Genomic DNA, 13,681 nt, shown 5'->3' on the forward strand with positions numbered 1-13,681 from the left:
TAAAAACATCAGGAATCACGTTCTGATCTCTAGAGTAGTTAAAAAGCAGAATACAGTACCTAGGGAGTAACAATCTGTGGGATCTCTATGCCACTGGAGATTTACAAGGGGAGATTAGAAAAATGTAAAAGTGTTACGTCTTACTGATGCTGCCTTCGAACACATGACCACAAGAGATTCCTTTTAGTTTTGTCTTCCTGTAATTGCATGTTGTGGAAGGCTCTACAATTCTGTCTTTACTGAAAGACAAATGTACAGCTTCAGAGACTGCCTGAATATGAACACACCATTTCACTCCACTACGGGATCTTGCAAAGTGATTAGGATCTCATGAGCATAGTCAAGCCTCATACTAGCTTACTACTGCAAAACCTCAAGTCTCGCTGGAGTTGTAATGCCTCATTTTAACTATTTGAGCAGTGTTACTTGCAAATTGCAACAAGGACTCTATAGAAAATATTTTATAATGTTCACAGAGACTTAATAGCTATTACTTCAGGTGCTGAACACTGCAGGGGAGGCTTCCCTTTTCTCAAAGGTAGAATATTGGATTCTATACAATATTGAATTAATGTGGAGATTCTCTGTTGTCTTTCAGAACACCCCAATGGACAGAAAACCGCACAAAGAGCAAACAAAGACAAGGTACGTCACCATAGGAACCCAGGTCAACTTCAAGGGCTGGAGTAAAGGTGTGGGAGAAGTATGGAGGAGGCAGGGAGGAATGCTTTATAGTACCCCATTACAAAAATATCCTTGGTATTTTCACCCCCACAAGGCATCTATGAGATACAGTTGCTTAGAGCCTTCTAAACAGCCAAATCATTTCCAGCTTGCACTGTAATTTAGTAGGTAGCTAGCTGAAAAATCTTCAAGTCCAATTAGACAATAATTGCATGTTTGAATTTGAGCAATTTGTACAGAATAGGACAATTTAAATCTTTCAGAGGACTTAGCTGAATAGCTACAATAAACCTATGCCCTAGAAACTGTCTAAACCTCCCCTGTCACAGCTTGAGGCCATTTCCCCATGTTTTAACACCTGGTGCATGGAAGGAGAGGCCGATCCCCACCTTGCTGCAACCTCCTTTAAGATAATTGTAAAGTACAATAAGGTCCCCCCTGAGCCTTCTTTTCTCTAAGCTAAAATGAAATTAAAAACCTGCCTCCGTGTTTCTAACAGGCTGTATACACTAACATGGCTCAAGAAGCACCACAGTCACACTATGGACACTGATGCAAACTTCCACCAGCCCAGACTCTTATTAAGGAACCACAGCAATGCCACAAAGCAGCACTGCCTCATGAGGAACCCCAGTGGAGAGCTCTGAGTGCTCACCCTACACCCAACAACCAGAACATCACCAAAAGGGTCTAGTTGCCCCATATCTGAGGTAAGCCAGACTTAAAAGCAGCACCAAGTAGCTCCTCCAGCACCCCCAACACAGCACAAACTAGCTTGATAGTGCTGTGCAGGGATTTAATGGGGCTGGTGGGCCACAGGGAGCCCATGGGGGTGGGGGGGGCAGTCCTGGGTGGGACTCATTAGCGCACTCAAAGGCCCCTGGCTCCCTCAGGTGTTTGGAAGGTGATAACAATGTTAGTCTAGGTTTTATCAAAATAGTAAATATTTTTTCCTTATTTTCAAAGGCAAACTTTTTCACAGGTAAGGTATTCCCATTACAATCTTCAGCTAATACAAAAGAAAATTAGAAAAGCCCTGTTTTTAAGCTGTGATTCTTTTTGGAGGGGCAATAGTCTTTTATGTGTGAGCCCTTACTTCATAACTTTGTGAAGCGATTGCTTTAGCTACTGTAGTCTTTAATCCCCCCTGTTTGCTATAGCTGCGTTTGCATTTCAGCATCTTATTTTGCCATAGAAAATCTATGCTGCAAAGCTGCTCCTGTGTCAGTGATAGAGAAGGGATGCTCTCAGCTTTTCTGTTCCTTAGCCACTTGCACGTTTTCAGGGTTCTTCAAGCAAGCCTTTTCACATATTCTCTAGAACAGCTGAAGATTACATGTTAGTGGCAAAGGCCTATCTTCTTATTACCTATGGCAGCTTAAAAATTAGGGTAAGTTAACTGTGTCACACTGCAGTTGAGCTGGGAACAAAAGGAGGGAAAAAAAAAGGAAAAATCTAGATCAGGAAGCCTTTAGTCAGTCTGCGTGGGTGAATGTGGGCAGATAATGTAATGGAAAAGCAAATATGCTGCTAAAAGAAGATTTAACAAGTTTCTTCTTCAACAAGGGGTGACAGACTCATACCAGTAACTCACAGTGAAGAGCAACTCAACAGATATTTCTGAAGAAGATACCTGAAGTTCCTCTTCCTGTGAAAAAGCCAGGATTTCTAACCTGCTTTCTCATGTACTCTGAGCTCTCCCATTTGATTTTTTTTTTTTTTTTTTAAATTATTATTATGGTGATGATAGTTCTCCTATTATTCTCTCTCTTTTTTTTTTTTTTTTCCTCAGGGCATTTCACTTAATTTTTTTTTTTTTTTTTTTTTAAATTAAATCACCATAGCATTATATATAAAGGAATAGAAACAGTAGAGCAGAGAGTTGGTTTCCAAGGTTTCTCTCTCTTTTTTTTTTAGTTACTACAATTAGGAATTGCAGAATGATATTCACCATATTACATATCAGTGCCAACATTCATACTAATAAATAGATCTTTTGGCTTCTTCTGTGTATGTAAAGATCTTTTCTTAGTACAGCTGCATGAGGTTCCCCCAAGATACTACGTTAAAAATGTCTTTGGTCTCAGGTTGGAGAGGTACGAGATTAGCCTCCCTCTTCTTGCCTTATCTCGTACTTCTGAGGATTTGCATCCCTCTCATTTGAGTCTGGATTATAGGTTCACTGTCCAAGACATGTTGCTTCTGCTGGCAGTTGGATCCCTTGAGATATTCATCCATCATCTTTGTGCTCCTCCCTTTCTTTTAATTTCTCCTATGCTTTGTGAGCTCCTGCTTATTAACGCGGCACTGGGGAGGGTCTTGAGGCTGTTCTGCAGAGTGGCATCGAGCAGGATGCTAGCCAGACTGTTCCAAAGAGCTACAAAGATAAGTTCACATACCAGCATTTAAACTATCTCCTTTCAGACAACTACCCTTCAAGAGACACCTTGGATGCCTCCATCTTTTCAATGAAGATTACAGGCCAGGAAATAAAAAATCTAAGTAGGTGTTAACATTCAGAAACTGCAGTAATGAGTCTAGTTAGATAAGCTGGGCTGGCTGGTGAGCCAGCTGTATGGGAGTGTTTCCAATGAAAAGAAACCTTCCTCAGACACTCAGATGAAGGTGTTTTGCAGGCTGTGTAGTTTGATCACTGGTTATCCATTTATGCTTAAATAATGAAATAAGGGGAAACAACTCTTGTGTGTCAGTCAATCACCATATAGCTTCCTGCATTCTTCCAATTAATTTCAAGGCAACTGGATACAATTCCCATGATATTAAGGTTTACACAATTATCAGAGGAGGGACACTTTGGTCAGACAGCCTTTCTGATTTGTATAGGGGCAGTTTAAAAAAAATAAAATAAAATAAAAAAATCAAAAAGTTATTCTGACCATTATAGAAGTCTTCCAGGCCACAGGAATAAAGAGAGAGACAATTTTGAGGTTACTGGTAATTTCATTTCTTTGATTCCTAATCCATCTGCAGATTGCCTTAGTTTAGATGTGGTGTTTATCAGGCTTCCTAATCCTTCTTCAGAGGAATTTCTCCCTTCTTCAGGGAGGGCTTTTCAAACAGGTGTTCTGGAAGTAGAGGAGGCAAACACAGATTATGAAGAAGGGTTTGATCCAAATCACATCCAAGTGTGGATATCCAGAGGAGCAAAGACCGAAACAGGCCCCTATTTGCGGTTGTCAAAGTTTAATTTTAAGAATGCTGCTTTTTAATTTGGCACACAGCAGGCCTCCCAGCCATGGAGCAGAAGTATGAGCAGGGAACTTAGAAGGATTAGCTGGCATCTGCTGTGCCTCAGCTCTGGCTGTTAGAAAATGAAATGCGGCAAGGGAAGAGAAAGAGAAGCACAGTAGTGCTGCATTTCCAAATCTCTTTTATTTTCTAGTTTACCACTAATATACTTGATAGTTTCTCTTATTTATTTTTTTGGCTCTGAGAGCCAAGAGCCTGTAGGAGAAAGTTAGGGCTTATATCTACCCATACAGAATTCAGATGTCTTGTCATTCACTGTAGAAGACTTTAGGCACCATTCTACAGGCTCTGGCTGAAAATTTACTGGGATGTTGCATTGGTGTTATTGAAATTGGAAGAGTTAGGTTCAGAGACAAACCTGGCTTTGAGATGCTAATGAGCATTGAAGATGGCAGTATTTGAACACCTCAGAGTCAATTTGGTGGAGGGACGTCAAGGGAACAATACAGAGATTGGGGGTGTATACTCTTAGTTCATTTTCTTCACTGTGGTAGCTCTTATTCTTGGAAATTAATTGCAGACTGTTGCTGAGTACAGAGCACTAGTGTAAATGTGTTCCCTGCACTGAGTACTTAGTAATGATAATAATTAACAATAGAGACATGCAAACAGTTTTCATTTAATAGTAGAGTTGCCTGCAAGTGTTTCCATTGTTAAGCTCTTGTCAGAGCTTTGTACTTTTAATTAAAGGGAAGCTGATGCCGGTAGAAAGGTGTTGGATTGACATTCCCTGAAAATGAAATCTTCTGCTTAGCTGCTAAAAAACAACAGGCAGAGCTACCTGAGTATAATACATACTTTGCTACTTTTAGAATAAATTTGGGAGAGCCAAGCTCCATACTCATCTAGAGCTATTGCTTGTGGATTTAAAATGTTGTTCAAAAAATGACTTAATCAACAGGTGGGAGAGTTTTGCATTACGGACTGGGTTTGGGGAGATCTGGGTTTTAATTCCTTCTCTATGACACGTGCTAGGTGACATTTGCAAGTCATCACAGCTCCTCAGGAAGTTCAGGACATCTGACACTTCTAGTACGCCCTGCTTCAGGTCTGAGGAAGGGATGAACTGTGCCTATGAAGTGTGTGTTTCTTTCCATGGCTGTACAGGAATTTGAGACAACTACCTCATCTGTAGTGATGGTTTAGTTCACCAAAACACAGGTATCTAAAGCAGAATTTCATCTTCAAGATGTTTTTCATTGGAATACTGAGATTTCAGATGTTAAGACTGAATTTTTATGTCCTGAGTTGAAGATCCAGCTTTTTTAGCCTAAAGCCTGCATAGACTAACATACTAAGGAGTAATGTTCTAGGGCAGATTCTCAGTGGGGAAGCACAGATATCACTTTCACTGCCATTTTAAAAATCATGGTATGGTATTAAAGCAGTGGATTAGTTACCAAATCTATGAAGGCATATAGTTAATGAAAGAAGTATCACAGAGATAGTGGACTTCACAGGAAGGGGCAAACTTGACTTTACTCTTAATATTTCATTATGCTCCAGGGAACATGTTGGAAGATTTGTGTCTTTGCATTCTTGCTGTAAGAGATTAAGTGGAAAAAAAATATTTCCAATAAAACATGTTTTTAAGTTACATCAGAATTCATCTTGCCCCTAAATCTCTTGGCAGCACTGGAGTTTTAGTATTTCCATGGCTGCAACTAAATCCATTTCCTAATTCACACTCCAGGTAACAATCAAGATGCCCTAGCAGCTATAATCTCTAAACCTGAAAGACATAAGTTTGCATTTTGTTAACATGTTTAGGATAAAGTCTTTGGTAGAAAACTTTTCAAAACTCCCCTCTGAATCGCATGCTCATATAAATATTGGCGAAAGGTGTAGATTATATGCATAATCTCCTTATATAGCTGAATGCCCTTTTGAATTTTGCCAGTCTGCTTCTGCATTGCGCTTGTGATCCCCAGCATGACAGTCGTATCTGGATTAAACAAAACAGGGGATAATACATCTCATCCCCAAAGCAAACCTGATCTTTGCTTTCAACATTCTCTGTTTTGATCTTGCATTTTCATTTTGCATACATATATATCTTTGTGTGTCTCTGTGTGTATGCTCATTTTCAATCTGCATACATTCCTTCATATAATCTTATTCAAGCTTAGTTCTAACTCCTTTGTTTTTTTCAAGTCACATCACCCTTGCTGGAATTACCCTATCCTATTTGAAGGTAATCTTCAAAAACCTAGTGCTTAGGTATCAGATGCTTACCCTAATTTAGCAGTGAAGAATCATTTGCTAGTTCCCCTGACTTCAGTTGCAATTGTACTACCACATCTGCTTACTTTAGCAGCAGAAGGTATAATAGGTACCCAAGTTTTCCTAGAATTAAGGAGAATCAATTGGATTTAAAAAAAAAAAGAACACCAGGAAACAAGACAGGCCACAAAAGCCAAGGATGTAGGGAGGTACGATGATCCAAAGGAATTTTCAAAAGCAATTATTATGAGTCTATTTAAAAGTAAGACACCCTTTGAGAATCACGTGGAATAGAAATAGTCAATCATTTTGTGATTCCCTGCACTGAAGTGTAACTTCTTTGTCTTACCCTGTGTTTCAAGAAACAGTTTCTCAGCCTCATACTAGGGACAAACAACATAGCAAGATTTCAGAAACATGGAAACTGAATTTAACATCAAAATCCTGAGAAAGACTGTTGGAATTTTATAATCTGTATGTTCCAGACAGATTCATAACTACCATCTTAAAAAAAATGTATTAGTATAGTTTTTTTTAGTTGAAATGGGTTTTGGTTTTAGCTAAAGCATATACCCTTCTGCTTGTGTATTACTAACAGGTGTTTTATACCAGTCTCTCTCTAATCCTGCTACAGAGGAATAGTAAAGTAGCAAAACCATCTTTATTCCACTCTATTTTTATCATTTTAGCCATACCCATAAAGTGGTGTAAGCAATCAGATGAATTCTGACACACAAGGTCCCAGCCTGAACCAGGTATCTGTTACAGCTTTGCTAATTTCCCAGTGAACGATCAACCAACAGTTGTAGCAGCTGTGATAAGAGGATTCTTGTTTACAACAACATTCCAGATAGCCTGCTTTTGTTTTAATAGCACGTTTTTCATCTTCAGTCTAGGAGTCTGTCATAGAGAGGTACTATAAATTACTGCCACAGCATGCTCCTTACCACCTACAGTCTTTCTGTGGCGATATATGACCCATAAATCTTACTGACATTCTTTTTCATGGCTCTTTTAATGTTCTCCCCTTTCTCTCTCCCTCTTCTCCCCTTCTTTGCTGTGAACAACTCCAACAGGTTTTGTTTTGTTTTAAAAAATGGGCAAAAAGCATGAAACAAAATGGAATCAGGTTTTGTGGGGAAACCTGGCTGTGAACACACTAAATTAATCAGCTCCAGATAAAGAGTCCTGCTTCTTTAAGCACTTCACAGCCTAGGAATTGCCGAAGGTTTTGGCATGGAAAATAAGCTCATTTTAGCATAATATCAGTAATAGATTTGGTCCTAGCATTTCAGTAATCCAGTTCATTACAGATTTCTTTCCAGATATCACTCTGTGTTCTGGGTAAATGGTTGCCACATGTTCTGCAAGAAATGGAATTACATTAACTTCTTGGGATAACTTTATGTCATTGAAGTAAACTTGGTTGGTGGCCTCTGGAGATCCATTATCAGTTTCAAGCACACTAACTCACAAAGAGATAATATATACACACAAAAGACTGTAAGAATTAATTTCATTGTATTTAGAATGAATAGATTCTTTCCAAACTAGTAGCATCCACTTAGCAAGAAATTGCTTAAATGATCTATATGATAATTTCTCCCCAGATCTTCCCATTGGCTTATTGGACAATTTGACAATGTCACAGATAGATGCTTCTATTATTTCTTATTTCATTATTTATTTTGCTTTTTGTTCTGTTACATTTATTCTATTTAGAGAGTAACACCTCTGCCAACTGCAGTTTAATTGGTATCTAAGACCTGGCCTGCATTTACATTTTACTAGAATAATAATGTTGGTAAGGATTTTTTTAATAAAAGGATTATGCTGCTATGAACACTTTTGTGGATGCAATTAGGTTAGTATAAAAGTGATTTATACTGATTTAGTTCTTCCCCTACTCTATGGTAATAGCTATCTAATTATAAAGTATGTTTATACTGACACAATTGTATCCACAATCCTGGTACGCTTTTTCATTCTTCATTTGTCTTAATGTAAATTCTGTCAAAAGAAAATGACACATGCACATACATACACCCACAAGCAAGATCATCAAAGTCCTGAAAATCTATTTGGTCAAATTCATCAGAAGATAATTCTGTCTCTGGGGCTTTAATCTCTAAAGAGCAAGATCAGTTTGTGGTGATCGTAACTGCTTGATTTGCATTGTAGCAGCCATAAAAGACTCCCACAGTGCATAAAAAAACACCATTTGGGGAACTTCCTTGAAGAAAATGGGATCAATAGCACTATAAGGAGCTAAATTGCTGTTACTGAAAATGTATACTAGATTAACTTAACCCTTTAAACTCTGCATACAGCAGATGTAATAAAACTCTTAAATCAAACTGTACTGATGAAAGATTTAAGAGTATCTGCCACGCAGTCCTGTGATCTCCTATGGAATAAACAAAGCTCTGAACAGATGGCATACAGTGAACTGATAGCATCTCTCTCTCTTTTTTAAAAAATATGCTCCTCATTAGGCACCACCTGGAATATGGTGCTCTGTTCTGCACCTCCCAATGCTTAAAGGCCAGACTACACGGAGGGAGGTAATCCAGGAGCATTTGGAGATGTTGTAAGGGAAAACAGAGCTTCGAAAAGGGGTAACCCAGTTAGGGGGCAGGACTGTGGACACTAAAAAGTCACCGTTGTTGATGCCAGTTCTCCACAAGCCATAGCGATGGTGGCAAGGAGTGTCTTCCCCCAAAACCTGTGCTGGGTGAAGAAGTGGCCTTACCTGGAGCAGCCAGCAGCTGACCCTTAGCAAAGCTACAGGGAGAAGGCTCACTGACAGAAACCTGTTTGGCTTTAGGTGCTCATGGAGACCTGGGCTTACTGTGGTGGCAAACGTGAGGTGAAGCAAGCAGCATGGGAGAGGGTTAGTAAATATATGGCTGGCTTAGCTCTCATTCTGCTGAGGGCAAAAGGTGCTCCTCCTGGGCTCTGGCTGAGCTGCTTTTAAACCAAGATTTTTGTGTGTGTGTGTGGTGGGGCTCTTCAGGGGCAGGGAGAGCTTTGTATCGGGTTAGGGACTTTAGGGGATTTGTGGGTCCTGCCCTGCAGCCCTGCCTTGGTGTGAGCTCTGGGCAAACCCCTGCAAGCCCTCAGGGCAGAATAGCAAAGCCAGCCTTGTAGAGGCAAAGGAAAAACAAATAACAAGCTTAAAAAGTAAGCAAACTGCCTAATTGGCCTGTTCTTTACAATTTGGGGTGGGCAGGGAGCCTTGCCGCAGGTGCGGACCCAGCTGGGCACCTGCCCCAGGTGCTGCCGCCAGCACAGGGGCCGTTAACGGAAAGTTCCAGAAGGGACAGGAAGCAAGGAGGGCGCTGGGCTGTGGTGCTGAGTGGAGGTAAGCAGACTTTGGGTTTAAAAAACAAACAAAAAATAATTATTTTGTATCTTTTAAATTGAATCTGCTGCCTTCTAGTGTGTGGGGGGCTTCTAGTGTTGTGCTTTTTAGTGGTGTTTTTTGTTTTTTGTTTTTTTTTGTTTTGTTTTGTTTTTTGTCTGTGGCTTACAGGAGCATGCAGCTGGAAGGTTTCTAAGATGTTAAACGTTTTTTTTCTTGGTGATTTTCAAATCCAAGCCTGTGTTTGTGAAGGAGAAGGGGAACTTTGTATTGAGAATTCTGTGTATTTCAAACAGTGTGCAAAGGTGGAAATAGAGGAAGAAAACAGAAGGGCTATTGTGCAGGCTGCTGAAAGTGTTCTTGAGTCTTGCTCGGTAATTTGAAAGTTAAGTGGATTGCAAGCAGAGCAGTCAGAGCAATTAGCTGGGCTAATGTGACCACGATAAATGTAAAAAGTAGTCAATGCTAGTGAAAGAAATTGGCTGTTGTTAACGTCCAAAAATAAATAAAAAAGGGCCATTACGGAAAGGTCAGTTCAGGGGAATGATATTCAAGTAGATGTTAAAAGAAACAATTGCACTAATTGATGCTTAATTTTATGAATGCTTCAAGAGCCATGAGTGAGGTGGGAATTGGGCAGCAAAAGGGAAGCTCAAAAACTTTGAATTTAAGGCATCTGAAATGCTTCTGGACTGGGCTGGCGGGGTGGCTGGATGCAGCGCTGTGGCGCGTGAGGTTCGCTGGTTTTGAAGCGTTCTGCTTCTGTGTGGAGAAGGGACATGGCAGGCACGAAAAGCCTTCCTTAACAAAAGCCTGAAGTGTCCAGCACATGGAATAACATTGCCCACAGGCTCCCTGTGTGTTTTTTTTATGGAGATCCTTTCCCTTATGCTAACCATCTGTTAAGTCAGCCACAATAAAACGGTCGAATTCTTTAGCTTGCTGTTGTACCCCCCAAATGCAGCCTTATTTCTTACAGGCATGAGTTTGGTTGGATGTTGTTTCTGTAGAAGGTGTCAGTTACCAGTGTGGTTTATTTTTTGGGTGTCTGTTGTAATAATTTGTGCTGGATATGGTCAGTGCCAATTGGTTAAATTGGATTTTGGATCCCATGCTATGTGGTCAGTTAATATTATTTGTTTTGATCTGATTAAGTTCCTTAATACCATTCAAGATTCAAGCATTTCTCCAGTCATGATTTTTAATAAAGATTAAGCATAAGCAGTCTTTTGGGTCTCTGTATAAAATGTTCTATAGTAACACCAAGCTGCAAGGGTATTTAAGCACTAGGAATGAAGAAGGTGAGGTACGTAGATGAAGTGCTATGGTAACTTTTCATGTCCAAGAATAAAGATTAAAATAAAGGGATTCTAGTAAAAGTTACTTGAATTGCCCTTAAGCCATACAGCATGATCTAATTCTGAGATCATAAAAGGAAAATCCTCCTTGAGGCATGCCCACAGTAGAGAATTGGGAGAGCAGGAATCCTGCTGCTGGTAGGCGAGTGGCCAAGGATGGAGCAGGGCCACAGCTGATCTTCCTGGTCCCCTCTCCTGTGCTGGGGGTTGTGAAGAGATGGACAGACAGCCAAGGGTCTTCCCATTGCCTCTCATTCCTTTCCATTGACACGCTGGCTTGTTCCCCGTGCAGTTCCTGTTAGACCCAATATTTACTAGGGAGGAAAATCTGCCAGGATCTGGCTGATGCTGAATGGCAAGAACACAAGAAGGGAGCTGAGGCTTTTCCGAGATGCCAATGGGACAGCAAATCAATATCCTTGTTCAAAGAGCAGAATGAGCGGAGTTTAGAGTGAAACTAATGGGAGGACCAGGAAAGAAAAGCTTCAACTGCTGTTGCCATGACAAATAATGACAAAAAATGACTGAAGTATTTTAAAGGTAATGTTGCAATAGAAGATAACCTGTGAGTTGCTTGGTTATAATTGGGCTGGGCTCTGTCAGCACTTGTTAGGGTTGAGAGCAAGTGCTCCGCAGGATGCGCCAACAGTACGTGCGCTGGGTGATGCACAGAGGGGGAGATAACGCTGTTGTGAAAAGGCCCTGAATTTAATTCTTCTGGAAGCAATTTTTTTAATTCATGCTGGGAGGAGTATGGGTAGGCAGCCTCACGTAGTGCCCAAAGACAATTGGTAATTGGGAGTCCTGAGTGGTTTTGGGAAGGGGAATGTAACACAGCAGACCAGATAACTAGAAGTTGGGCTGTCTTGCTGTTCCTTCATTTGTTGTTTCTGTACTGTATTGTTCTGGGAAGTTGCTTTGCTTTTTTGCCACCTTTCTAGATGAATAACATAAAATAGAAGTAGTAGTGTTTTGAAACGTGTGTGAGGGAGTGCAAGTTGAGGGGGAAGAAGAGGGAAGAGAAATGGTTGCTGATGTTTGTTGGTGTTTCCCCACTGGGTGAGGAAGGCTGAGGGGTGAGGCATTGCTTGCTGCTTCAGTAATGATAATTAGTTGGATGAAGATGTGTACTTTAGTATTACAGAAGTGCTGCAACAAGTATAACCAGCAGGACTGCAGACCCATCACTTTGCATTTCTAAAGTGATTTCTGAATGAGTTTTCTTTTTCTCCCATTGATCAGAATGAATTTTAGATGTAGTCAACATGGAGCCTTTCTCTTATCTTCTAATACATATCCAAACTCAAATTTTAAGTGTGTGGATGAGCAATCTCTGTATGCTGCAACTTGAGTTTGAGGAGGATGCAAAATGAAACCAGTTGTGGGGGTGTGGAGGTTTTGTTTGTTTTAAGTCACACCTGGTTGCATTCTACCTGATGGCAATTCATCTACACAATATAAAATGGCAGCAACATAGTAGATTTTTATTATTATTGTTTGAGAATATACGAGTAACTACCAGAACTGAAATGTAAGATAGTATCTAACAGATATGAAGAAAAGCTAAGAGTGGCCAAGTGTGCATGGAAAACTGTAGGCATCCAAGACAGGTATTCTGGGAGCTACAGACTTAAAATATATATATGTATACTGTTTAAAAATAAATAAATAAATAAAAAATCCTTATTGGTATTCTTTTACCATGTGCTGTACCTTCCTTGTGTTTTGGGACCGTTCATCTGCTAACCCCATGGTGCTGATAGCAGGTGTCAGTGCAGCTAAATCTTGTAATCCAGGGAGTACAAAGATTGTCAGCAGAGATTGACCCAAACCAATCCCTGTTTGTGAGATCACAGACAAGATACCAGTCTGAAGTTAGAATCTGCCATTGATGCTTGTTATGGTGGAAGCCAGCTGAGACCTTAGGAAAGTTCAAATCCTATATGGAACGTTGTCTGGGTGTTGTTTGAATAGTTGTCCTATTGAGATTTTCTGCAGTAAGCCAGGCCAAATTTACACACAAAGTTTCCAACAAGGGTTTTGATTTGCTTTCTCAGGGCTTTGGAATGAAATTGCTTTGGCCACAATAGCTTTATTAAATTCCCTCTGCTAGTTACCTTTGTAAACTGCTTCTCATAGGACAGTGTTATGAGAATAGAAAACGAGTCATCTGTCTGCACTGGGATGGGATGGGCTGTTTGTAATTTAAAAATAGTCAGTACTTTCTTCCATGTGATAAAGGCTTATATGGCAAATCTCTTGCTGTATTCAAAATCAAACGTATGCACTTGAGGATTTTTTCCCTTCTTCAGTCATTCCAAGTAGATTTTTTTTTTGTTTTTTTTTAAGAAAAGACTGTAGGCACCTCATGTCAACAGGCTGGGTTTTAGGCACTGCACAAATACTGGTAGCTAATAGTTTCTTTTGCAGGTTTGAAGACTATGCTGTGTTCTTTGAGAAAGAGGCTGAATGAACTAGTACCATTTTCAATGCAAAAATAATCCTGTAATATAGGAAGTGCATAATGGTTAATACTCGTACTGCTCCCGTTGGCCTGTAATGACCACAGACCGTCAGAATGAAATAATTCCAACAGGGAGTGACTTTACAGCAATAATAGTATATGTGAAAGCATCAAACATTCATGACCATACCTGAGGCTTTCTAGTCCATAAACCTTCTTTGAACTCAAGTAATAGAGTTACCAAAAAGACAGAGCAACTGTTCGTCATAAATGTGCCGTATTCATAGGCTTCACTGAAATGCTGTAGTATATGGAGTA

General features: G+C 40.0%; 1 long non-coding RNA gene across 2 annotated transcripts in view; it reads left to right on the plus strand.

Annotated features, from left to right (window-relative positions):
• The first annotated feature begins 596 nt into the window (after positions 1–596).
• LOC137845346 (uncharacterized) overlaps positions 597–13,681 on the plus strand; it is a 44,974-nt gene continuing 31,889 nt past the window's right edge. The window contains exons 1-2 of one of the 2 annotated variants that reach the window (XR_011090180.1): positions 597–645; positions 1,184–1,394. This is a non-coding gene — a long non-coding RNA (uncharacterized lncRNA). Of the gene's footprint in view, positions 646–1,183; positions 1,395–9,047; positions 9,542–13,681 lie in introns of those variants that run through there. The other variant, XR_011090179.1, reaches the window with a different exon arrangement.

Source organism: Anas acuta, chromosome 27, assembly GCF_963932015.1.
Source record: "Anas acuta chromosome 27, bAnaAcu1.1, whole genome shotgun sequence".
NCBI classification, from domain to species: Eukaryota; Metazoa; Chordata; class Aves; order Anseriformes; family Anatidae; genus Anas; species Anas acuta.